The sequence below is a fragment of the Dipodomys merriami genome, unplaced genomic scaffold (assembly GCF_024711535.1).
Source record: "Dipodomys merriami isolate MVZ:Mamm:240054 unplaced genomic scaffold, mDipMer1.0.p SCAF_19, whole genome shotgun sequence".
In the NCBI taxonomy this organism is placed as follows: Eukaryota; Metazoa; Chordata; class Mammalia; order Rodentia; family Heteromyidae; genus Dipodomys; species Dipodomys merriami.
Window position 1 is genome coordinate 4,156,770 of NW_027203270.1, and position 24,698 is coordinate 4,181,467.

At 44.5% G+C, this 24,698-nt stretch overlaps 1 protein-coding gene and 3 non-coding genes across 10 annotated transcripts in view; all 4 read right to left on the bottom strand.

The window, feature by feature from the left end:
- The window catches only part of Tex14 (testis expressed 14, intercellular bridge forming factor), a 115,429-nt gene that overhangs the window by 90,081 nt on the left and 650 nt on the right, over positions 1-24,698 (bottom strand). The window lies entirely within an intron of this gene.
- Positions 2,829-2,992, bottom strand: LOC138831246 (U1 spliceosomal RNA). Its single transcript, XR_011373191.1, has one exon. It is a non-coding gene; the product is annotated as a U1 spliceosomal RNA (small nuclear RNA).
- LOC138831184 (U1 spliceosomal RNA) lies at positions 5,265-5,428 on the bottom strand. Its single transcript, XR_011373135.1, has one exon. It is a non-coding gene; the product is annotated as a U1 spliceosomal RNA (small nuclear RNA).
- LOC138831235 (U1 spliceosomal RNA) lies at positions 12,402-12,565 on the bottom strand. Its single transcript, XR_011373181.1, has one exon. It is a non-coding gene; the product is annotated as a U1 spliceosomal RNA (small nuclear RNA).

Sequence of the window (24,698 nt, forward strand, 5' to 3'; positions counted from 1 at the left end):
GGTCTGCATCCGAAGACAGTCAAACCACAGCCTGCCTACCTCACAAGGTTTCTGTGAAGCCTGAGAGTGAAAAATGCAGCTAGGAAGGCCTACACTCCTCGCTGAGGCCATCTGTTCCAGGATGGGTTCATGTCGATTTGAGCCTCAAAAAGCAAGTTTCACTAAGATTTACATTTGCAATTACCCACCCGAGTGGAACTAACATCCAGCCTGTATGTGGCAGCCAAAAGGAGGTGGTACTCCTCTTCACATAATATGTGATACACTGTGTTTTCAGTTCTGCCTTTATAGTCTGGCTGCGCACTCTGGACTCCACAAAAATGTTTCCCACAGCCAGGTCCTGGTGGCTCACGCCTGTAATCCTAGTTACTCAGGAGGCTGAGATCTGAGGATCACGGTTCAAAGCCAGCTTGGGCAGGAAAGTCCATGAGACGCTTATCTCCAATAAATTACTAGAAAACTGGAAGTAGGCTGTGGCTCAAGTGGTAGAGCGCTAGCCTTGAGCTGAAGAGCTGAGGGACAGCACTCAGGCCCAGAGTTCAAGTACCATGACCTACCAAAAAAAAAAAAAAAATATCCTACACAACGGTGGTATTCCAGGAGAGTGTGAAAAAAATCTCATTCAAATCTTTTTTTCTTTCTTTGCTGGTTCTGGGGCTTGAACTCAGGGCCTGGGTGCTATTTCTCAGCTGTTTTGCTCAAGGTTAGTGATCTAACACTTGAGCCACATCTCCATTTCCAGCTTTTTGGTGATTAATTGGAAATAAGGGTCTTTTCCTGCCTGGGTTGGCAGAAAAATACTCAGATTTCAGCCTCCTGAGTAGCTAGGATGAAAGACAAGTTTTAAGTGACAGTAGAATGCTATTATGGTCTTGCCTAGTTTACATCTTCTCAAATGAATGATGTCTTGCTTGTGGGATCAAGTATAAGTTCTAAATGGTTTTTGTTATCCCTCACTTAAAAAAATGTTTTATGTTTTGACAAATGATGTCCAAGTTTTTTGTTGTTGTTGCTGCTGCTGCTGAAATCAAGTTTCTCACTTGCTAGACAAGCAGGAACTGCTTGAGCCACACCTCCATGATGAAGTTTTCTTTTTAAAAAAATTTTTTTTGGGGTCCGGTCGTGGGGCCTGAACTCTGGGCCTGAGCACTGTCCCTTAGCTCTTCAGCTCAAGGCTGGTGCTCTACCACTTGAGCCACAGCGCCACTTCCAGCTTTTTTCTTTTTGCTTATGTGGTACTGAGGAATCAAACCTAGGGCCTTAAGTATGCAAGGCAAGCGCTCTACCGCTGAGCCACCTTCCCAGCCCCTGAAGTTTTCTTCTGAGGCTGGCTGAACATGAAAATGCAGAAACAAGTCCTCCTCAAGTCATGAGTCTACAAACAACCTGAGTTAGTAATCTCCCCCTAAACCTGTTTGCAAGAAAAATTCACAACTTCTTGTTGTGATACCATGCCAAAAACTTTTAGCTGGATGGACTGAAGTATAATTTAACTGTCTGGTCTTCCCAAATGGAAACCAGGTGCAGGTATCAGGGTAGATTTAGTTCCCACATTACAAACACATTACCACACAGGATCACCAGGGAAATGTTTGTTTATAGCTGTTGAAACACCATAAACCCTAAAAAGGATAGTCTGAGCACAAATATATTTAGAACTATCTTCGTAGCTCATGAATATACTTAGAGCTAGTTTCATGTCTCATCGACTGTTATTTTTGAAACTTTTTTTTTTTTTTTCTGTTGGTCCTGGGGCCTGAACTCTGGGCCTGGGCACTGTCCCTCACTCAGCTCTTCAGCTCAAGGTTAGCACTCTACCACTTGAGCCACAGCACTTCTGGCTTTTTCTGTTTATGTGATACTGAGGAATCAAACCCAGGACTTCATGCATGCTAGGCAAGGACTATATCACTAAGCCACATTCCCAGCCAAGTTTTCTTTCTTTCTTTCTTTCTTTCTTTTTTTTGGGTCCAGTAGTGGGGCCTGAACTCTGGGCCTGGGCGCTGATCCTCAGCTCTTCAGCTCAAGGCTAACGCTTTACCACTTGAGCCACAGCACCACTTCCACAGCACCACTTGCAGAGGAATTGAACCCAGGGCCTCATGCATGCTAGGCAAGCGCTCTACCACTGAGCCACCTTCCCAGCCCCCTCAAGTTTTCTTGTATACATAATTGAACAGGCAAGCACTGGAGGCTGAGGGCACCTGCTTAGTTAGAGATACAGGAATGAGCCAGCCACCAGTCCCGTCATTTTGCCAGCTGTGTCTTGTTAAAATTCAGTAAAGTAGATGAAACTTGTTAGGAAATCCCTAACACAGAATGAATGTTAATGCCCATTGCCAAGGAAACATGAACAAAACTGGTACAATCCCGTGATATATTAGGAATTTCTGGTGGCCAGACCTATTTTGCTTCTGACACACACTGACCCAGACCCAGCCTCCCTTAGAGAACATTATTTAAACATGGGGAGGAACTGGAAAACATTACATGTGGAACAGGAAAACATACATGCAAAAAAGGAGAGGAAGGGGCTGGGAAGGTGGCTCAGCGGTAGGACTTGCCTTGCATGCATGAAGCCCTGGGTTCGATTCCTCAGCAGCCCATAAGCAAAAAGAAAAAAAAACAAAAACGCTGTGACTCAAGTGGTAGAGCCCTAGCCTTGAGCCAAGGAGCTGAGGAACAGTGCACAAAGCCCAGAGTTGAGGCCCCACAACTGGACCCCAAAAAAAAAAAATAAAAGAGGAAGAAATCCTTAAAGAATCACAGTACTAACACAAGCTAAGGCAAACAATCTTAAAGAAGCCTGCTTTTATAACTACAAGAAACAGGGGAGAGCGCGAACGCAGTCCCCCACTACCACAAATTATGCAGTCGAGTTTCCCGCATTTGGGGAAATCGCAGGGGTCAGCACATCCGGAGTGCAATGGATAAGCCTCGCCCTGGGAAAACCACCTTCGTGATCATGGTATCTCCCCTGCCAGGTAAGTATGAGTTAAGCGTTGAAAAGGCACTGTCTGTTGCTGGATATACCACTGTTTGATTCGGGTTATTAATGTACCTTCTCTAACTGGAATTTGTCTACATATTGCGACCAAAATAAAAACATTTCCACGTAGTATCTTAGTACTGGCAATGGACATGTTTAATGTAACAACATAGAGATGATTTCCAGGGACCCAGTTTCCCAAATGGCTTGAGTCATTCATCTGCATACTCCACCCTCAGCATTATGTCATGCAAAGGGTCCAGCCCACTGCTGGGGACTACCAACCACAAACCACTTCCTCCAGAATGACTTCTGGTAGAATACTTTCCAGACAAAAATCTTGCATCACTCAGCATAGGAGAAAAGCTTCAGCTCTCCTTATAAGGAAAGTCTTTTTTATTTAATAGATTTGAATGAAGCCAGGTGCTGGTGGCTAAACACATAATCCTAGCTACTCAGGAGGCTAAAATCTGAGGATTGAGACTCAAAGCCAGCCCATGAGGAAAGTCCAGGAGTTGTTTTTTTTTTTTTTTTTTTTTTTTTAGGGGTTGGGGGGTCAGTCATGGGGCTTGAAAACTGAGACTGGGCTCTGTCCTTGAGCTCTTCAGCTCAAGGCAAGTGCTCTACCACTTGAGCCACAGCACCACTTCTGGTTTTCTGGTGGTTAACTGGAGATAAGAGTCTCACAGAAGCCGGGCGCCGGTGGCTCACGCCTTAATCCTAGCTACTCAGGAGGCTGAGATCTGAGAATCGCGGTTCAAAGCCAGCCCGGGCAGGAAAGACTGTGAGACTCTTATCTCCAATAAACCACTAGAAAACCGGAAGTGGCGCTGTAGCTCAAGTGGTAGAGTGCTCGCCTTGAGCTGAAGAGCTGAGGGACAGCGCCCAGGCCCAGAGTTCAAGCCCCATGACCGACAAAAAAAAAAAAAAAAGAGTCTCACAGAGCGGAGCACCAGAGGCTCACCTCTGTAATCCTAGTTACACAGGAGGCTGAGATATGAGGATCATGGTTTAAAGCCAGCCCGGGCAGCAAAGTCCGTGAGACTCTTATCTCAAATAAACCACTAGAAAACCGGAAGTGGCACTGTAGCTCAAGCGGTAGCATGCTCGCCTTGAGCTGAAGAGCTGAGGGATCGTGCCCAAGCCCCAGTGTTCAAGCCCCACTACGGACAAAAAAAAAAAAAAGTCTCACGGATTTTCCTGCCCAGTCTGGATTTGATCCGTGATCCTGAGATCTCAGCCTCCTGATTAGCTAGGATAACAGGTGTGAACCACTGGTGCTCGGCTTCCACGAATGAGTTTCTCATCTCAAACTAACCACCAGAAAAAGCCAGAAGTGGTGTGTTAACTCAAGAGGTAGAGTGCTAGCCTTGAGCAAAGCACACAAGCCCTGAGTTCAAGTCCCAGGAGTGGCAATAAATAAATAAATAAATATGAGATTTTTTTTTTTTTACACTTCCCTGCAATACCACCATTCCACTGCAGCCTACCAGCATCATTTCCCCAGGAAGAGCAAGATGTTAGTGAAGTAAGTGTATTGTAAAGAGCAGGAATTTTTTTGGGGGGTGGGGGAGTGTTGGTGGGGGGGGGGCACGTTGCATGTTTTTGCGGTGCTAGGAACTGGTGATCCCTGGATCTCAAGCAGACCAAATGAATACTACCTGACCCAGCCCAGCATGAGTTTTTGAATCCAAAATCTGAACTGCTTTCCACTGTTTACCCTTTACCATAAGCTTCTAGCCTTTGCACATGCCCTTCTATTCCTAAGATATATTAGGAGCACTAGGCCAAATATAGTAAGCCCACTTAGTTTGTGGATTTATTATAGAGTGCAGTCAACAGCATTACACACACACACACACACACACACACACACACACACACACACACATTTTACAGGCATGATCTTGCTCTGAAGTTTTCTAACACAAAGTTGAAACTATGGAAGTTTCTTCCCTAGTGGACCTAGAGTCATTTACTTGTTTATAAGTCCTCTCTTTCAGTTTTTTCCCTAAGCTTCTATAAGTTCTCCTAGTCCTTTAACTTTTACAAAAGTCTACAGCTGAGTGAGGTGAGGTGCTAAGCACCTGTTTAAATACCTATTTACTTGGAAGATCAAAATGAAGGACTGGTTTTAAACAAACATAAACCAGAAAAAAAAAACTAGACCACCTCAACAAAAACTCAAGCTTAGGCTTTGAAAAAGCTAACATGCGAGGTTATGCGAAAGTACAATACAGGTAAGAATCATTGGTACTAATTTTGAGACAAATACCAGGGGAGAGCGCGAACGCAGTCCCCCACTACCACAAATTATGCAGTCGAGTTTCCCGCATTTGGGGAAATCGCAGGGGTCAGCACATCCGGAGTGCAATGGATAAGCCTCGCCCTGGGAAAACCACCTTCGTGATCATGGTATCTCCCCTGCCAGGTAAGTATGAGTTCCCGTACTTCACAGTTGTCTCAGCCCCGAGTGCATAGCACTCTTTACGTATGGTCTGAATATAAAATGGTTGCCTAAAAGCTGTATATTGTCACAAAATGACCTTCAATGGCACAAAATAAGCTTATCATTGGCACTATTCGAAAGACAAATAAATTACACTCCAAAGGAAAGCATTAATTTGGACGAAACAGCTTTCCCAGGTTGCACCGGAGTTTCATCTACATGCACCCTCCTCCTACGATGACGTCAGGAAGGGGACTTCCCGTACTCGGAATTCCAGGAAGCAGAACTGCTGCCAATCACTCACAAGCTATCAGCATGCTTTTGGTAAATTGTAGTTTCTTTTTGTTTTACAGCCTGCTGAACAACAGAAATGGATTACATTTTCTTTAATAGGCATAAAAATAAAAGTGTAGGCCGGGCGCTGGTGGCTCACGCCTGTAATCCTAGCTACTCAGGAGGCTGAGATCTGAGGATCGCGGTTCAAAGCTAGCACGGGCAGGAGAGACCGCGAGACTCCTATCTCCAATAAAACCACCAGAAAACCGGAAGTGGTGCTGTAGCTCAAGTGGTAGAGCGCTCGCCTTGAGCTGAAGAGCTGAGGGACAGCGCCCAGGCCCAGAGTTCAAGCCCCACGACCGACCAAAAAATAAATAAATAAATAAATAAAAGTGTAGTTTTCAAGTGTGAATCATGTAAGAATAACAACAAACAAGTAAAAATGAGCTGAGGGGCTGATGACTATAATCCTAGCCTATAATGCCTATAATGCCAGCTACTCAGGAGGCTGAGATCTGAGATTACAATTCAAAACCAGCACAGGCAGAGAATTCCGTGAGACTCTTACCTCCAATAACCCACCAGAACACTGGAAGTGGCCGCTGTGGGTCAAAATGGTAAGAGTGCTTGCTTGCTTTGGGCAAAAGAGCTCAAGGACAACTCCCAGGTCTCAAGTTTCTAGCCCACAAGCATCAAAAAAAAAAAAGAGTAAGGAGTAACAACGAGGTTTTCCTAAGTCTTTTACATAACCAGTTTAAGCTAGGAGCCAATGACTTGAGCCTGTAATCCTAGCTAGTCAGGAAGCTGAAATCTGAGGATTGCAGTTCAAAATTAGCCTGGGCAGGGATGTTCAAGACATTCTCTTCTCCACTAAACTATTAAGTAAGACAGAAGTGAGTTGGGGTCCAAGTGGTAGAGCTATAGTTTTGAGCACAAAAGCTCAGGAATGACCAGGCCAAGAGTTAAAGCCCCCGGACTAGCAAAATTAAAATGAAATTAAACCAATTTACTACTCTAGGAAGCAGTTACTTATCTCCTCCATCTTTTTCTTTTTCTTTTTGTGCCTATCCTGGGACTTGAACTCACTCAGGATCCGAATGCTGTCACTGAGCATTTTTGCTCAGTGCTCAGGATTTTTCCTGCCTGGGCTGACATTGAGCCCAAATTCTCAAATCTCAGCCTCTTCAGTAGCTAGGATTACATTCATGAGCTACTGGTGCCAACTTACAGATGTTGAAAAACAGACACAGAAAGGTGAACTTTCAAGTGTTATGGAATCAAGACTGACCCTACTAGTTAAATAACCACCCCCCCAAGTGCTCAGAATAGCCCATTTCGCCAATTCATTCATTTATTCACTTATTAATTCAACAAGTATTTGCTGCAGTCTTAATGCTAGGGATATAAAGGTATAAGTGTCCATTTCTGGTTCCAAAGAACCTCAGAGTCTATGGGAAGGAAGCCAAATTAAAGTGAAAAATCCTTAGTGAAACTTTGTTTTCCTTAACTCTCATCTCAGCTCAGATTTCCTAATTACCATACCTTACTTGTAATTATTCTTGAGGAAGGATGCTACTGCCCAAATGGCTCATTCTCAATACTAACTATTCTAAATAAGCAAGTTTAATTCTTCAGTGAGAATGAAAGCAAATGGCCTGCACATGATGACTGCCACTCTGCTACTGAGCTATACCCTCATCTCCTAGAAAAGATGTGTGTGTGTGTGTGTGTGTGTGTGTGTGTGTGTGTGTGTGTGTGCTGGTGCCCCAGCACAGGGATTTGAACTCAGGCCTCTAGCTCTTGCGTGACTTTTTCACTCAATGTTGAGGCTCTACCACTTGAGCCACAGGTCCACTTCCTCGTTTTTGTTAACTAATTGGATCTGAGTCTCAGGGATTTGTCTCCCCAGGCTGCTTTAAACTATGATCCCCAGATCTCAGCCTGAAGAGTAGGAAGTTAATAGCTCTTTTCTACTTTCTTTCTTCTCATATCCCACACACAACCCTCAGCAAGAATTTTTTTCTTAAAAATATATTCTTGCTGGGCACCAGTGGCTCACGCTTGTAATACTAGCTACTCAACAAGCTGAAATCTGAGGATTGTGGTTCAAAGCCAGCTGGAACAGGAAAGTCCATGAGACTTTTTTTTTTGGTCAGTCATGGGGCTTGAACTCTGGGCCTAGGCACTGTCCCTCTGCTCTTCAGATCAAGGCTAGCTCTCTACCAATTGAGCCTCAGCATAACTTCTGGCTTTTTTTCTGCTTATGTAGTGCTGAGAAATCGAACCCAGGGCCTCATGCATGCAAAGCCAGCTGGTAGAGCACTTGCCTTGAGCTGAAGAACTAAGGGACAGCACCCAGGCCCAGAGTTCAAGCCCCACGACACCCCTCCCACACACACACATTTTTTTTTCCTGCCGGTGCTGGTGGCTCATACCTGTAATCCTAGCTACTCAGGAGGCTAAGATCTGAGGATCATGGTTCAAAGCCAACCCAAGCAGAAAAGTCCCTATGAGACTCTTATCCCCAATTAACCACTCAAAAACCAGAAGTCCTGTCATTATTCAAGTAGTAGAGCACAAAGAAGCTCAGGGACAGAACCTAGGTCAATTTTAAGCCCCACAACTGACAAAAAAAAATATTGTGTGTGTGTGTGTGTATTCCAAAGCTGGGTGCTGGTAGCTAATGTCTATAATCGTAGCTACTCAGGAGACTGAGATATGAGGATTGTGGTTCAAAGCCAGCTGGGGCAGGAAAGTTCATGAGATTCTCCAATTAACTACAAAAAACTGGAGGTGCACTGGGGCACCTGACCTAGCTTCAGGATGAGCACATACACACCAAAGAGGTAGAAGTGAAGCCGGTGATTCCCTAGCCTCAAGCAAGATGAGGCTAGGGACAGTGCTCAGGCCATGAGTTCAAGTCTCAGGACTGATCGATCGATCGATCGATCTATTATCTATCCATCCCAAATAAAATTTGGTCCCTTCTTTTTTTTTTTTTTTTTTGTCGGTCCTGGGGCCTGAACTCTGGGCCTGGGCGCTGTCCCTGCGCTCTTCAGCTCAAGGCTAGCACTCTACCACTTGAGCTACAGCGTCACTTCCAATTTTTTAAAACTTTTAGCCGGGCACTGGTGGCTCACGCCTGTAATCCTAGCTACTCAGGAGGCTGAGATCTGAGGATTGCGGTTCAAAGCCAGCCCGGGCAGGAGAGACCGTGAGACTCCTATCTCCAATAAACCACCAGAAAACCGGAAGTGGTGCTGTAGCTCAAGTGGTAGAGTGCTCACCTTGAGCTGAAGAGCTGAGGGACAGCGCCCAGGCCCAGAGTTCAAGCCCCACGACCGACAAAAAAAAAAAAACTTTTTCTTTTTTTTTTGGGTGGGTCATGGAGCTTGAGCTTGGCTGGGGCACTGTCCCTGAGCACTTGCAGATCAAGGCAAGCACTCTACCACTTGAGCCACAGCGCTACCTCCTGGTCCCTTCTTAACTACCTCACAATGTTACCTCTCTGTACAAATCTCTCACATGTCTAGAAGATTATAGTAGCCTCCCATTCTCCTTCATCTGTGCTCCTTCAGGTTTATTAACACAGCAGCCCAACACATATAAATCCCACTAACAGGGAGCAGAAGGATGGCAATCAAGGTCATCCTGAGCTACATAGTGGCACTGCTGAGACAGGGGAGAGGAGACAGGGGAGAGAGGACAGAGGTCAGAGAGAGAGAGAGAGAGGAGAGAAAGAGATCATGAGGCAGAAATGGAGGAAAAGAGAGGCAAAAAACCATGGACCCAAAACATCACAAATATCATGCCTCCTAACTACTCATAAGGCTGGGATCTGAGGATCATAGTTTGAAGCTACCCTGGGTAGAAAAAAATCATGAGATATATCTCCAATTAACCAGCAAAAGTCAGAAAGTTAGGAGTAACTCAAATAATCGAGGGGCAGCCTTTGGGTAAAAAAAAAAAAAAGGCCAAGTGTGAGCATGAGGCCCTGAATTTAAGCCACCGTGTTGGTACATAGGTAAATATGGGTAAACACACACACACACACACACACACACACACACACACACACACACACACACACACACACACACACACACACACACACACACAGCACAGCACTAGGAACTTTCTCTTAAACCACAACATATAACAATGGCCCTTGGAGCTGGGAATGTGGCTCAGTGGTAGAGCGCATGCATTGCATTCCTGAGGCCCTGGGTTCGATTCCTCAGCACCACATAGCAGAAAAAAGCCAGAAGTGATGCTGTGACTCAAGTGGTAGAGCACTAGCCTTGAGCTGAAGAGCTGAGGGACAGTGCCCAGGCCCAGACCGACAACAAACAAAACAAAATAAATGAGTCTTTAAGGGTTGGAGGTGTGGCTCGATTGGTAGAGTGCTAGCCAGTGAGCAAAAGCATCAGGTACCAAGTTTGTGTTCTAGTATCAGACTAGGGGTATGGGTGTGTGTGTGTGGGGGGGAACTATCAGTCACAGAGAAAACTGCTTGCTTGCTTGCTTTGTCATGGGGCTTGAACTCTGGGCTTGGCTGCTGTCTCAGTACTCTTCAGCTCAAGGCAAGTGCTCTATTGCTTGGGCCACAAAGCCACTTGCCGTTTTCTAGTAGTTTACTGGAGATAGTCTCACAGACTTTCCTGCCCTAGCTGGCTTTGAACCGTGATCCTCATATCTCAGCCTCCTGAGTAGCTAGGATTACAGGCGTGAGCCACTGGTGCCTGGCTCACAGAGAAAATTTCTAATATAAAAAGCACAGCAAGGGTCTGGGAAGGTGGCTCAGTGGTAGAGTGCTTGCCTTGCATGCATGAAGCCCTGGGTTCGATTCCTCAACACCACAGAAGCAGAAAAAGCTGGAAGTGGCGCTGTGGCTCAGGTGGTAGAACGCTAGCTTTGAGCTGAAGAGCTGAGGGACAGTGCCCAGGCCCAGAGTTCAGGCCCCATGACCCACAAAAGAAAAAAAAAAAAAAAGCACAGCACATAAGTTACCTACTGCTTGAAATTGTTGCTTGGAATCTCACCCTCAGATTCTAGGCACCTCAATCTATTATAGGGCTATCCTTTGTGCAATCTATCTAGTAATATTTTTCTTCTCTCTTTCCTTTTTCTTTTTTGGTTGGTTGTGGAACCTGAATTCTCAGCCTGGGTGCTGTCCTTGAGCTCTTCAGTCCAAGGTAACCACTCTACCACTTAAGCCACAGTGCCACTTCTGATTTTCTGGTGGTTAACTGGAGATGTCTCACTGACTTTCCTGCCCAAAATGGCTTTAAACCACGATCCTCAGCTCTTAGCCTCCTGAGTAACTAGGATTATCAGCATTAGCCACTGATACCCAGCTTCTTAAATTTTTTTTTTTTTTTTGTTCCAGTCGTGGGGCCTGAACTCTGGGCCTGGGCGCTGTCCCTCAGCTCTTCAGCTCAAGGCTAGTGCTCTACCACTGGAGCCACAGTGCCACTTCTGACTTTTTTTCTTTTTGCTTATGTGGTGCTGAGGAATCGAATCCAGGGCCTCATGCATGCAAGGCAAGCGCTCTACCACTGAGCCACCTTCCCAGCCCAAGGTTTGTTTTTTTTTGTCGGTTGTGAGGCTTGAACTCTGGGCCTGGGCACAGAAATGCATCTAGTGTAAATAAGACCAGAAGACCCTGAGCTCATCTATGTACATCATGCCACTCTTGTTAAAGTCAAAATCTGTTGACAAGTAAGGTTTTTGTTGCTTTGTTTTCTTTTTCTTTTTCTTTTTTTTTGGCGGTTGTGGGGCTTGAACTCTGGGCTTGGGTGCTGTCCCTCAGCTCTTCAGCTCAAGGCAAGCACTCTACCACTTGAGCTACAGCGCCACTTCTGGTTTTCTAGTGGTTTATTGGAGATAGGAGTCTCACGGTCTCTCCTGCCCGGGCTGGCTTTGAACCACAATCCTCAGATCTCAGCTTCCTGAGAGTAGCTAGGATTACAGGCGTGAGCCACCCGCGCCCGGCCGGGATTTTGTTGCTTTCGAAGGTGCAATAACCCACCCAAAATAGCTACATCCTGATCCCAGTGGTATTTTTCACAGGGCGGTGCATTATCCTGGATTACCTAAATCCTGAAATAACTCACATACTCCATAAAGTCTGAAAAGCACTTTAAAACTAGAAGACCAATAGAGTGCTTGCCTTGCATGCATGAGACCCAAGCAAGTATGCTAACTAATTTATTGTGTAGAATGGGAAGGAGAGGTGGGAAAGGAAACAAAGGCCAAGACAACAGTGCTTCATAAGAAATGTACTAGGGCTGGGAATATGGCTTAGTGGTAGAGTGCTTGCCTGCACGCATGAAGCCCTGGGTTCAATTCCTCAGCACCACATAAACAGAAAAAACCAGAAGTGGTGTGGTGCCTCAAGTGGTAGAGCTCTAGGCTTGAGTAAAAAAGCTCAAGGACAGCGCCCAGTCCCTGATTACAAGCCCCAGGACTGGCAAAAAAAGAAAAAAAGTACCAAAATGCTCACGTAATCCTAAGAGAGCTCTGCACAGCATTTTCACGGCTAACCTTATTTAAAAAATGCAAAGAAATCTTAAAGTAGCCAAAAATACCTTGGCAGTAATAACCAAAGCAAGTGAACTCTGAAAAACTGGCGAGCCAAAAAGGCACAAACAAAAACCCTTACTTCTTTTGTTTAACAAAGAAAATCAGGGGAGAGCGCGAACGCAGTCCCCCACTACCACAAATTATGCAGTCGAGTTTCCCACATTTGGGGAAATCGCAGGGGTCAGCACATCCGGAGTGCAATGGATAAGCCTCGCCCTGGGAAAACCACCTTCGTGATCATGGTATCTCCCCTGCCAGGTAAGTATGAGTTGGAACGGTTAGCCTGGTACCTCACCATCAGATTCAAACCACTTTAAAGATGGGGTTACTTTTTCCAGCGGTGTATTTACTTCTACAGTTCTAGAACTAAGAAGAGGGTCAACCTATAATCAACTATATACCAACACACTTTATATCGGAATATGCTAAAACCAAGGAAATATAGTCTTATTATACAAATGACCATCAGTCACTGCGCTTATTTACATATTCCACGCCCCCTCTACTGGTCTCAAGCAGCAACCTTTTCCTAGCAGGCTTGGTGACGCCTTGAAATAAAACTGAAAGGTGATAAAGATCGCTACAGATTAAAAACTAAACAAAGAAGTGCGTTCATGCCTGTAATCCTAGCTACACTGGAGGCTGAGATCACAGTTTGGAAGCCACCAGGAGCAGGAAAGTCGGGGAGACAATCTGCAATTAACAACCAGAAAACCGGAAGTGACTCTGTGGCTCAAAGTGGTAGAGTGCTTGGCTTCAGCAAAAGAAATCAGTTGCAGCTGTTGAAGCCCCAGGACCAGGACACACACACACACACACACACACACCCGGGCGCACATATGCGCTAAACAAGCTGGGTATTGTAGCTCTCGCCTCTAATCCTATCTATTGTGGAGGCTGACATCTGAGGATAGCCGTCCAAAGTTGGACTTTTATCACCAATGAAGCACAAAAATAAGTAAACAGCCAGAAGTGGAATTGTGACTCAAGCTAGGCTGGGTGTGAGCCACCTGTGCCCCAGTGCACCTCTAGTTTTTTTTGTTTTTTTTTTTTTTGTGGCTAATTGGAGAGTCTCATAGGCTTTCCTGCTCCAACTGGCTTTGAACCACATTCCTCAGATCTCAGTCTACTGAGTAGCTACAATTACAGACATTAGTTAACAGCACCCATCTATCTATCTATCTATCTATCTATCTATCTATCTATCTATCTATCTATCTATCTATCTGTGTATAAATTATATATAGTATAATTTTTTTTTGTCAGTTGTGGGGCTTGTACTTGGCCTGGATGCTGTCCCTGAGCCTCTTTGTGTCCCAGATGTCAGTTAATAATTTACCTGCTCTATATTCATACAATAGATAATATCATTCCTTTCAACTCTCTTTCTGTCCTTCCTGTAATTTAGTTTCCATATTCAACAATAGTCTTCCATTATCTCTTCAAGATCATATTAGAACCACCCTATTTCCCCAGTCATTTTACGGAACAACTTTTTTGGTATTTTCTCCTCTGCAAATTCAGTGTGCCAGAATATTACATCTTTTAAGTAGGAAGACATTATGTTGTTTTTAAGAAAAATCTTGCTAAAGATGGACAAATATCTGAGAACACCAGAGGTATCTGAGATAGGGAAAGAAATGAGATGAAGAGGAGATTCTGTGTTCTAAAGAAATATTCCTCAGGCTGGGAAGGTGGCTCAGTGGTAGAGCACTTGCCTTGCATGCATGAGGCCCTGGGTTTGATTCCCCAGCACCACATAAGCAAAAAGAAAAAAGCCAGCAGTGGCGCTGTGGCTCAAGTGGTAGAGTGCTAGCCTTGAGATGAAGAGCTGAGGGACAACGCCCAGGCCCAGAGTTCAGGCCCCACGACCAGAAAACCCCCCACCCCAAAAAAGAAATATCCCTCAAGTCTGATTGTTCCATTTTTTCCTTTTTTTCCCCCTTGTGCTATGGATTCAACCTTGGGCTTCATATATGCTAGGCAAGTGTTCTACCACTGAGCTATATCTCCAGTGTGTATGCACAAATGTACACAAACATATACGTACATATACTCCCATACACATGCACATAATCTATAAGTAAAATATTGAGGTGTTTTTTTTTTTTTTTGGTCGGTAGTGGGACTTGAATTCTGGGCCTGGGCGCTGTCCCTCAGCTCTTCAGCTCAAGGCGAGCGCTCTACCACTTGAGCTACAGCGCCACTTCCGGTTTTCTTGTGGTTTATTGGAGATAGGAGTCTCACAGTCTCTCCTGCCCGGGCTGGCTTTGAACCGCGATCCTCAGATCTCAGCCTCCTGAGTAGCTAGGATTACAGGCGTGAGCCACCAGCGCCCGGCGAGGTTTTTGTTTTTTTTTTTTTGGTCAGTTGTGGGGATTGAACTCTGGGCCTAGGCGCTGTCCCTCAGCTCTTCAGCTCAAGTCTAAACACTCTACCACTTGAGCCACAGCACCACTTCCAGTTTTCTAGCAATTTATTGAAGATAAGAGTCTCACATAGCCAGGTGCTGGTGGCTCACGCCTGTAATCCTAGCTACTCAGGAGGCTGAGATCTGATGATCAGGGTTCAAAGCCAGCCCGGGCAGGAGAGACTGTGAGACTCCTATCTCCAATAAACCACCAGAAAACCGGAAGTGGCGCTGTAGCTCAAGTGATAGAGCGCTTGCCTTGAGCTGAAGAGCTGAGGGACAGCGCCCAGGCCCAGAGTTCAAGCCCCACGACCAACCAAAAAAACAAAAAAAGAGTCTCACAGACTTTCCTTCCCAGGCTGGCTTTGAACCCTGATCCTCAGATCTCAGCCCCCTTAGTAGCTAGAATTACAAGCGTGAGCCACCAATGCCCAACAAAATATTGACTTTTGTGTGTGAATATTGATATTATTCACCTTCCCCCACCCCCCTCCAGTAATAGGGATTAAAAACAGGACCTCAAGCTTGCTAAGGCAAGGACTCTACAATTAGAGCTATGATGAAAGCCATGCTAAGACATTTTGAATTGTGGTAAGAACTACTTATATAAGAAACAAAGGTGGTATGTATGAACTATAGTACTACCACCAAATAATTCTCAAATCTCAAACTTCAGTTTCAGATTTTTAGTTCTCTTTTTTTAGTGGTACAAGAGTTTGAAGTTAGGACCTCTCACTTCCTAGGCTGGTGCTTTACCACTTGAATCATGCCTACACCCCTAAATTTTGCTGGTTATTTTGGAGATGGTGTCTAGTGAACTCTTCTGCCCATACTAGCAGAAGAAAAAAAACCAATATATTCCAGATATCAACCTCTTGAGTAGCTAGGATTACAGATGGGTGCCATCAGCACTTGGCTTATGATTTTTGACTAGCCATATCTTAAGTTTTTAGTTTATTTTTTTACCTTTAAATAGTGGTACAAAGGAATTTCAATTCAATTTATGAGCACACTGCATCTTGATCACCCCATCCATCACTTCCCCCCCCCACATTTATCTCAATCTCACTCATCCCCTCAAGTTACCCAGTTCCATTTTCACATATGTACAAAAAATGTTGGCGTATTTTGTACACAACAGTCATTAAACTAATAGCAGAGTCTTTAATAATAGATCTATAAATTTCATAAGGCTCAATATCAATATATCTTAAGAATTTCAGTTACTGGCCTATTAATGTATCTGTAGACAATGTAGGGCAGATAATCTGTCTTAGGACACAAGGTTGACTACATTCTATATTTTACTGTCAGGTCAAGCAAGTTAAGAAAAATGTGCAGATGTGGTGGCACATGCCTCTAATCTCAACACTCAGGAGGCTGAGGCAGGTGTATCATGATTCTGATGCCATTATAAGCCAATTATAGCAAGACACTATCTCAAGGGGAAAAATAGGCTGGGCATGGTGGTTGAAGCCTATAACCCTACTTGGGAGGCAAAGAGTGAGAGAATCAGGATTCTAGGCCAGCCCAGCAACAATAAGTTTGTGAGTCTCCATCTCAACCAATGGCTAGGCACAGTGGTTATGTCTATTATCTCAGCTACTGGGGAAGCACAAGTAGGAGAATGGTGGCATAAGCTGGGCTCAGACATAAAAGGGGCTGTTAGCAGAGTGCATACCTAGTAATGCAAGGCCAAGTTCAATTTGTGACACTGAAGAAGAAGAAGAAAAAAAAGGAAGCCAGGGATGTAGGTCAGTGGTACAGTGCCAAGTTTAAGACCCTGGGTCTCATCCCCAGCACTGGCAAATTTTAAAAATTTCTCTACTCTTTAATTTATGTGCCAGTTTTTTGTTTTTGTTTTTGTTTTGCCGGTTGTAGGGCCTGAACTCTGGGCTTGGGCACTGTCCCTCAGCTCTTCAGCTCAAGGCTTTGAGCTAGTGCTCTACCACTTGAGCCACAGCACCACTTCTGGCTTTTTCTGCTTATATGGTCTTGAGGAATTGAACCCAGGGCCTCATGCATGAAAGGCAAGCACTCTACCTTCCCAGCCCTATTTGCCAGTTTTGAGTCTTGAATTCAGAGGACTTTTCTGCTAGGGCTGGCTTTGAACCATAATCCTCATATCTCAGCCTCCGGAGTAGCTAGGATTACAGGCATGAGCCACCAGCACTCAGCTTATTTCTTTTTAACTGCATTATTATTGTTTTTGTCTCTTTTTTTTGTACTGCAGATTGAACCCAGGACATTGCATTTGGTAGGTAAGCGCTTTGCCATTGAGATATATCCCAGCCCTACTTTCTAAAATTAAAATAATTAAACTCCACCCCTTCTCCTAACACTACCCTTAGCCTTAACCCAAACAGTACCCTAAACATATGCCTATCCTTAACCCTAACATTACCTCTAATCCTTACTATAACCCTAAGTCGAACCCTATCCTTAGCCCTAGGACTTACGAGAGTATAATATTAAAAAAGAGTAAAAAAATTTAGCATAACTAATGGTACAAAGGTAGTTTTATTGTGACATTTCCTTTTTTAAAAGTCACACATTTTAGTCTTCACAATGATATTCATCATTATTTTATGAAGTCTATAACTTTTAATAATAAAACTATTTTTTTTACAAATCAGGTGACATGTATAGTTCTTTCCTTTTACGTACTATCAGTCATTCCCTTTCTTATTCCCTGCCTCCCATCACTTCCCTTGAGTTGCGTAGCTCACTTTCATCAATGTCTAGTGCAGCTGATGAGCCTGTCGTATTTTTTCACCCTCTTTCCACTGATTCTGTGTTTTGCTTCCACCTTCCCTCAGATATGCACATGTATGCACCATATATGAGGTAAAGAGTACAGAATACAGTGTCATTTAAAAATGAAAGGACAGGGCTGGGAAGTTGGCTCAGTGGTAGAGTACTTGCCTCTCATGCATGAAGTCCTGGGTTCAATTCCTCAGCACCACATAAGCAAAAAAAACAAAAACAAAAAAATCATAAAAATGAAAGGACAAATTAAAAGTGGTCATTTGTTTAAAAAAAAAAAGAGGTCATTTGTTTCCTTATCTTCGGGGTCCTTTTTAGCATGCCTATTATTTTATATACAAATGAAGAGATGCTTGGGTATTACAATTTAGTGCTTTTCTCCTGAGACTATTCTCTTTTGTTCTCACTGTGTATGGGTAACTTGAGTCATGTTTACTTTGTCATATCTCATTGTATTTTTTTTTTTTTTTTTTGGCCAGTCGTGAGGCCTGAACTCTGGGCCCGGGTGCTGTCTCTGAGCAATTCAGCTCAAGGCTAGCATTCTATCATTGAGCCACAGTGCCACTTCTGGCTTTTTGTGCTGATGTGGTGTTGAGGAATTGAACCCAGGGCCTCATGTATGAAAGGCAGGCACTCTACCACTGAGCCACCTTCCCAGCCCCAGTATCTCACTGTATTTTAATTTTAACATATACATATCAGGGAGAACATGTGCTGTTTGTCTCTCTGATCTTGGCTTACCTTGCTCAACATGATTTGTTCTAGATCCATCCATTTCCCTGCAAATGCCATTCTTTTATCCTTTCTAATGACTGTGTAAAATTCCATTGTCATTATGCAATTTCTTTTTTTTTAAGTTCTATTTTATTTTTCTTTATGTGATACTATGGAATCGAACCCAGGACCTTATGCATGCTAGGGAAGTACTCTACCACTAAGCTACATTCCAGCCCAGAGGATGTTCTTTTTTTTTAGGTTGTGATTTTATTTTATTTTTTAATTTTTTGTTTTGCCAGTCCTGGGGCTTGAACTCAGGGCCTGGGCACTGTCTCTGAGCTTCTTTTGCTCAAGGATAGCACTCTACCACTTGAGCCACAGATTTTTCTGTTTATGTGTGAAAGATTATTAGACTTTGCCAGAGAACCACGCAGCCATCCAGGTACAGAGAACAAAGAGAGGTTTATTGCCAGGAAGGGGGACCAGCAAGACTCCTTCTCACAACAGAGAAGGGAGAAGGGGAGAAGCATCACCGGCTATTGTCTGAGGTGATCTATATAACCTAGGAGGCTTAGGAGGGACTAGAAGGGGCTAGGAGGCAGAGATCCCGGTGTAGGCCAGGGGCTTCATCATGGGGGACTAGGATTTATGGCTGCTACCCAAGTAGTAGATAAGGGTTCAGTAGTAGCCCAGACCTGAAGGTCACTCTAAGGGGCTTTTGTTGCCTTATATGGTTGGTAGCTGCCCCAGAGAAGTGCCATCCCAAGGTAAAGGGGGTTGGAAGTTAATTATTTACTTTACTAAGTGTGCCTAGTGTTGCCTAGGAAGGGAGCATGCTAAGCTGTGGAGAAGGGAAGGAGTTGACTAAGCAAGCTATGGGAAGGGAGCTTATTTCACTAACAATGTACTGAGGAATTGAACCCAGGGCTTCACGCATGCTAGGCAAGCAATCTACCACTGAGCCACATTCACAGCTTCTCACTGTGACATTTCTATACACACATACAATGTACATCTATCTCACCCTTCTATCTTATCACTCTTCCCCCTTTGTAAAATAATTTCAACAAGTTTCATTATTCTATTTTCATTCATTCATTCATTTATTCTTGTCACGGGGCTTGAACTCTGGGCCTGGGCGCTGTCCCTAAGCTTTTCAGCTCAAGGCTAGCACTCTACCACTTGAGCCACAGCACTACTTCCACCTTTTTTTGCTCATGTGGTGCTGAGGAATCGAACCCAGGGCCTCATGCTTGCAAGGCAAGCACTCTACCACTGAGCAACCTTCTCAGCCCTCATGAACTTTTCTTGCTGGGGCTGGCTTTGAACTGTGATCTTAGCCTCCTGAGTAGCTAGGATTATAGGCATGAGCCACCGGTGCCCAGCCATTATTCTATTTCCATATATACATATAAAATATGTTGACTATATTCACTTTTTTTCACCCCCTCTATTCATCCATTCACCTTACTCTTCCCTGATTTTTTTTTTTCTCTGTCAGTCGTGGAGCTTGAACTCTGGGCTTGGGCACTGTTCCTGAGCTCTTGAGCTCAAGGTGAGCACTCTACCACTTAAGCCACAGTGCCACTTCTAGTTTTCTGGTGTCTTATTGAAGATAAAAGTCTCACAATCTTGACTGCATGGCCTGGCTTTGAACCTCGATCCTCAGACTCAGCCTCCTGAGTAGCTAGGATTACAGGTGTGAGTCACTGGCGCCTGGCCTGAATTTTTTTTTCAAGGTATGATTTTACTATGTAACACAGACTGACCTCAAACTTGTGGTCCTCATACATCCAATCCTAAGTTCTGGAATTGAAGGCTCTAAATAAATTTTGTTTATGTTTTTTTTGCCAGTCCTGGGACTTGAACTCTGGCCGTAGGTAATGTCCTTGAGCTCCTTTTCCTCAAAACTAGCACTCTACCACTCTAGCCACAGAGCCACTTCAGGCTCTTTCAGTGATTAACTGGAGATAAGTCTCAAAGATGTTCCTTCCCCACCTGGCTTGAAACCACAATCCTCAGATCTCAGCCTCCTGAGTAGCTAGGATTACAGGCATGAGCCACCAGTGCCAGTTCTCTGTGCTTTTATTTTTATTTATGTATTTATGTATGTATTTATTTATTTATTTTGGGTCCTGTTGTGGGGCCTGAACTCTGGGCCTGAGCGCTGTCCCTCAGCTCTTCAGCTCAAGGCTAGCACTCTACCACTTGAGCCACAGCGCCACTTCTGGCTTTTTTCTTTTTGCTTATGTGGTGCTGAGGAATTGAACCCAGGGCCTCATGCATGCAAGGCAAGCGCTCTACCACTGAGCCACCTTCCCAGCCCCCATCACTGTGCTTTTAATTTAAATATGTATTTATAAAACTGGACACAGGTGGCTCACGCCTGGCTCCTTGTGCTTTTAATTTAAAATATGTATTTATAAAGTCGGGCATTGGTTGGAGACTCTTATCTCCAATTAATCACAGAAAATGCCAGAAGTGGCACTGTGGCTAAAGTGGAAGAGTGCTAGCCTTGAACAAAGGAGCTCAAGGACAGTGCCCAGATCCAGAGTTCAAGCCCCAGGACTGGGGAAAAAAAAAAAAAAACCACAAGTGAAAAACAAAGGATATACACCAACATTCAGTAGCAGTATTCACAACAGTCAAGAGGTAGAAACAACCCAGGAGTCCATACACAAATAAATGGATGGATAAAGAAGATGTGGAAATTAGCAGGGAGCTGGTGGTTTACACCTGTAATCCTAGCTACTTCAGAGGCTAATATCTGAGGATGGTGGTTCACAGCCACCCTGAGAAAGAAAGTCCATGAGATTTTTTTTTTTTTTTGGGTCCGGTCGTGGGGCCTGAACTCTGGGCCTGGGCACTGTCCCTCAGCAGTTCAGCTCAAGGCTAGCACTCTACCACTTGAGCCACAGCGCCACTTCTGGCTTTTTTTTTTTTGCTTATGTGGTGCTGAGGAATCGAACCCAGGGCCTCATGCATGCAAGGCAAGCACTCTACAACTGAGCCACCCTCCCAGCCCCCATGAGATTCTTTTTTTTTTTTCAGGTAAGGGGTAGGTTTATTCACGTGGCACTCCACGTGGCTGGGAAAGGCCTGGGAATGAGAAAGAACTGGGAAGAGAGGAAAGAGAGAGAAAAGAGCCAGAAAAGAGCAGAGAGAGGGGTAGAGAGAGCAAGAGAGCAAGAAAAGAGCAGCAAGAGCTAGAAACGAACAGAGAGAAAAAAGCCCCCATGAGATTCTTTTTTTTTTTTTTTTTTGTCGGTCGTGGGGCTTGAACTCTGGGCCTGGGTGCTGTCCCTCAGCTCTTCAGCTCAAGGTGAGCGCTCTACCACTTGAGCTACAGCGCCACTTCCGGTTTTCTAGTGGTTTATTGGAGATAGGAGTCTCACGGTCTTTCCTGCCCGGGCTGGCTTTGAACCGCGATTCTCAGATCTCAGCCTCCTGAGTAGCTAGGATTACAGGCGTGAGCCACCGGCGCCCGGCCCCCCATGAGATTCTTATCTCCAATTAACCACCAGAAAGTCAGAAGTGGAGCTGTGGCTCAAGGGCTAGAGCACTAGCCTTCAGCACAAAAGCTCTGGGACATAACCTAGGCCCTGACTTCATGCCCCTGGGCTGGCACAAAAAGAAAGTGGAAATTAGGGCAGGGAGAGATGGCACAATGGTAATCTTAACATTAGTGAGGTCCTAAGTTTGATCCCCAGTACCTCCCAAAATAAGGAAATGGATTGAGCCTAGCTACTCAGGAGATTGAGAGGCAGAGACCTCAGAATCTTGGTTAGAAGCCAGCTGAGGAGGAAAATTTGGGAGACTTAGCTCCAATTAACTGGCAAAATGCAGTAAGTGGGGGTATAGTTCAAGTAGTAGAGCACCAGCCTTGAGCAAAAAAGCTAAGGAAGGGAGAATGCAAGGCCCTAAGTTCAAGCTTCAGTATCAACAGAAAAAGATAAATAAAAAAATAATAAGCCATGGGCTGGGAAGGTGGCTCAGTGGCAGAGCGCTTGCCTTGCCTGCATGAGGCCCTGGGTTCGTTTCCTCAGCACCACATAAGCAAAAAGTGTAAGGTCAGCTCCTGGATGGCTAGCAGACTCCACCCTCCTCACAGCGAAGTCTCCACCCGGTATCTGCGTTACCTAGGCAACTGGGACACCTGGAAGAGGTCACATCTGCATCCGCTGAGGTCACATCTGAATTTGATGTGGCCACACCTTCCCCCCCCCCCTTACCCTACATAAGGCCTAGCCCAGGCCCAGACACGCTCTTGCTCTTACTGCTCTTTTCTTGCTCTCTCTGTTCTATTCTAGCTCACTCTCTGTCCTTTTCTTGCTCTCTCTCTTTCCCAGCCACGTGGAGTGCCAACCTTTCCTGGTCCCAGCAGGTCTACCCCTTACCTGAATACCACGTGAGTGCTACTGTTCTTACCCCTCTCTCTGCTCTTTTCTGGCTCTTTTCTCTCTCTCTTTCCTCTCTTCCCAGCTCTCTCTCATTCCCAGGCCTTTCCCAGCCACGTGGAGTGCCAACCTTGCCTGGTCCCAGCAGGTCTACTGAATAAACCTACCCCTTACCTGAATACCACGTGCGTGCTGGTGCTGTTCTTACTCAACTACCTCTTTTTAAAAACTAACAAAAAGAAAAAAGCCGGAAGTGGCGCTGTGGCTCAAGGGGTAGAGTGCTAGCCTTGAGCTGAAGAGCTGAGGGACAGAGCCCAGGCCCAGAGTTTAGGCCCCACGACCGGACCCAAAATAATAATAACAATAACAATAATAATAATAAGCCAGTCGTATGTGGTTCAAGTCGTAAAGTGCCTTCTTAACAAGCTCTATGCCCTGAGTCCAATCTAAGTACTATTAAAACAGAAATAAGGGGGCTGGGAAGGTAGCTCAGTGGTAGAGTGCTTGCCTTGCATGCATGAGGGCCTGGGTTCGATTCCTCAGCACCATATAAGCAGAAAAAGCCAGAAGAGGCGCTGTGGCTCAAGTGGGAGAGCACTAATTCTTGAGCTGAAGAGCTGAGGGACAGCGCCCAGGCCCAGAGTTCAGGCCCCATGACCGACCAAAAAAAAAAAAAAACAGAAATAAGGGAAACTGTGATATATGCTACAATATGGATGACTTTTTTGTTTTGGTCTCAGCCTCTTCAGTAGCAAAATTACAACATGAGCCACTTGTGCCTGTTGCATGGATGACTCTTGAGGACATGCTAAGTGAAATAAGCCAGTCATAGAATGAACAAAGACTATATTATCCACACACTTATATGAATTTTCTACCAAAGGCAATCAAACACAGAAATGCACAGAAGAGTGGTTGAAAGGAACAGAGAGGAACTCTCTGATATATTATCTGTTGATATATGATCATTCAAGAGAATGATTATGCATCATAAACAAGTCATCTTGTTTATCTTGCACCTTATTGCAGAACTACATAGTCAACTAGTCTTTAAACTCTGTGCTGCCAATGAAACAGAATTCTAAACATGATCACTTCTATTTCATTTGTCCACACTGAAGAGCTAGCTATTGCATTTCACTCAGAACCTATCTGCTTTACAAACATAACCAGGAATTCTAAGGATGATATTTATGTAATGCCCATTGAGGTCTCAGATATAAATCATATTAAGCAAAGCACTTAACACAAACCACATTTTGACCAAATCAAACAAAAAAAAAATTCTGACTTAGCAAATAGGAGTACAAACACTTCTGGCATTCCCTTTTCAGACACCCACCCCTGAAAGGTGATTTTAGACAGTGAAAGAGTTCTACTCATATCTGTAATTCTACCTACTCAGAAGGCTGAGATCTGAGCACCAGGGTTGAAAGCCAGCCCAAAGAGAAAGGGCCATTGGACTCATCTCCAATTAACCACCAAAAGCCGCAAGTGTTCAAGGGGCAGCCTTGAGAGAAAATGCTGAGGGACACTGCCCAAGCCTTGAGTTCAAGTCACAGTGCTGGCATGTGCTCATATGCAAGCACACACACACACTCATACACACAAGCTCTAGGTTTGAATTTAGGCTTCAAGAAAACTGTGCTCTAAGTTTTTTTTTTTTTAATGTCTTTATCTTGGGGCTGGGAAGGTGGCTCAGTGACAGAGCACTTGCCTTGCATGCATGAGGCCCTGGGTTCGATTCCTCAGCACTATATAAGCAAAAAGAAAAAAGCCAGAAGTGGCTCTGTGGCTCAATTGGTAGAGCGCTAGCCTTGAGCTGAAGAGCTGAGGGACAGCGCCCAGGCCCAGAGTTCAGGCCCATCACCAGACCAAAAATTGAAAAAAAAAAAAAGTAAAATAAAATGTCTTTATCTTCATGTCTACAAGCATTTGAAATGTATGTTTGCCACAGTCCTCAACATATTGTTTCCTTTCTTAGTACTAAAAGGGGCTGTGGTTTGCAATATTTAAAGAAAAGCCAAAGCGAAGAATCGCAGAAGGAAAAATTAAAAAGACTCATCAATACAATACAGTGGGGCATGTTGGCACGCAACAGTAATTGCA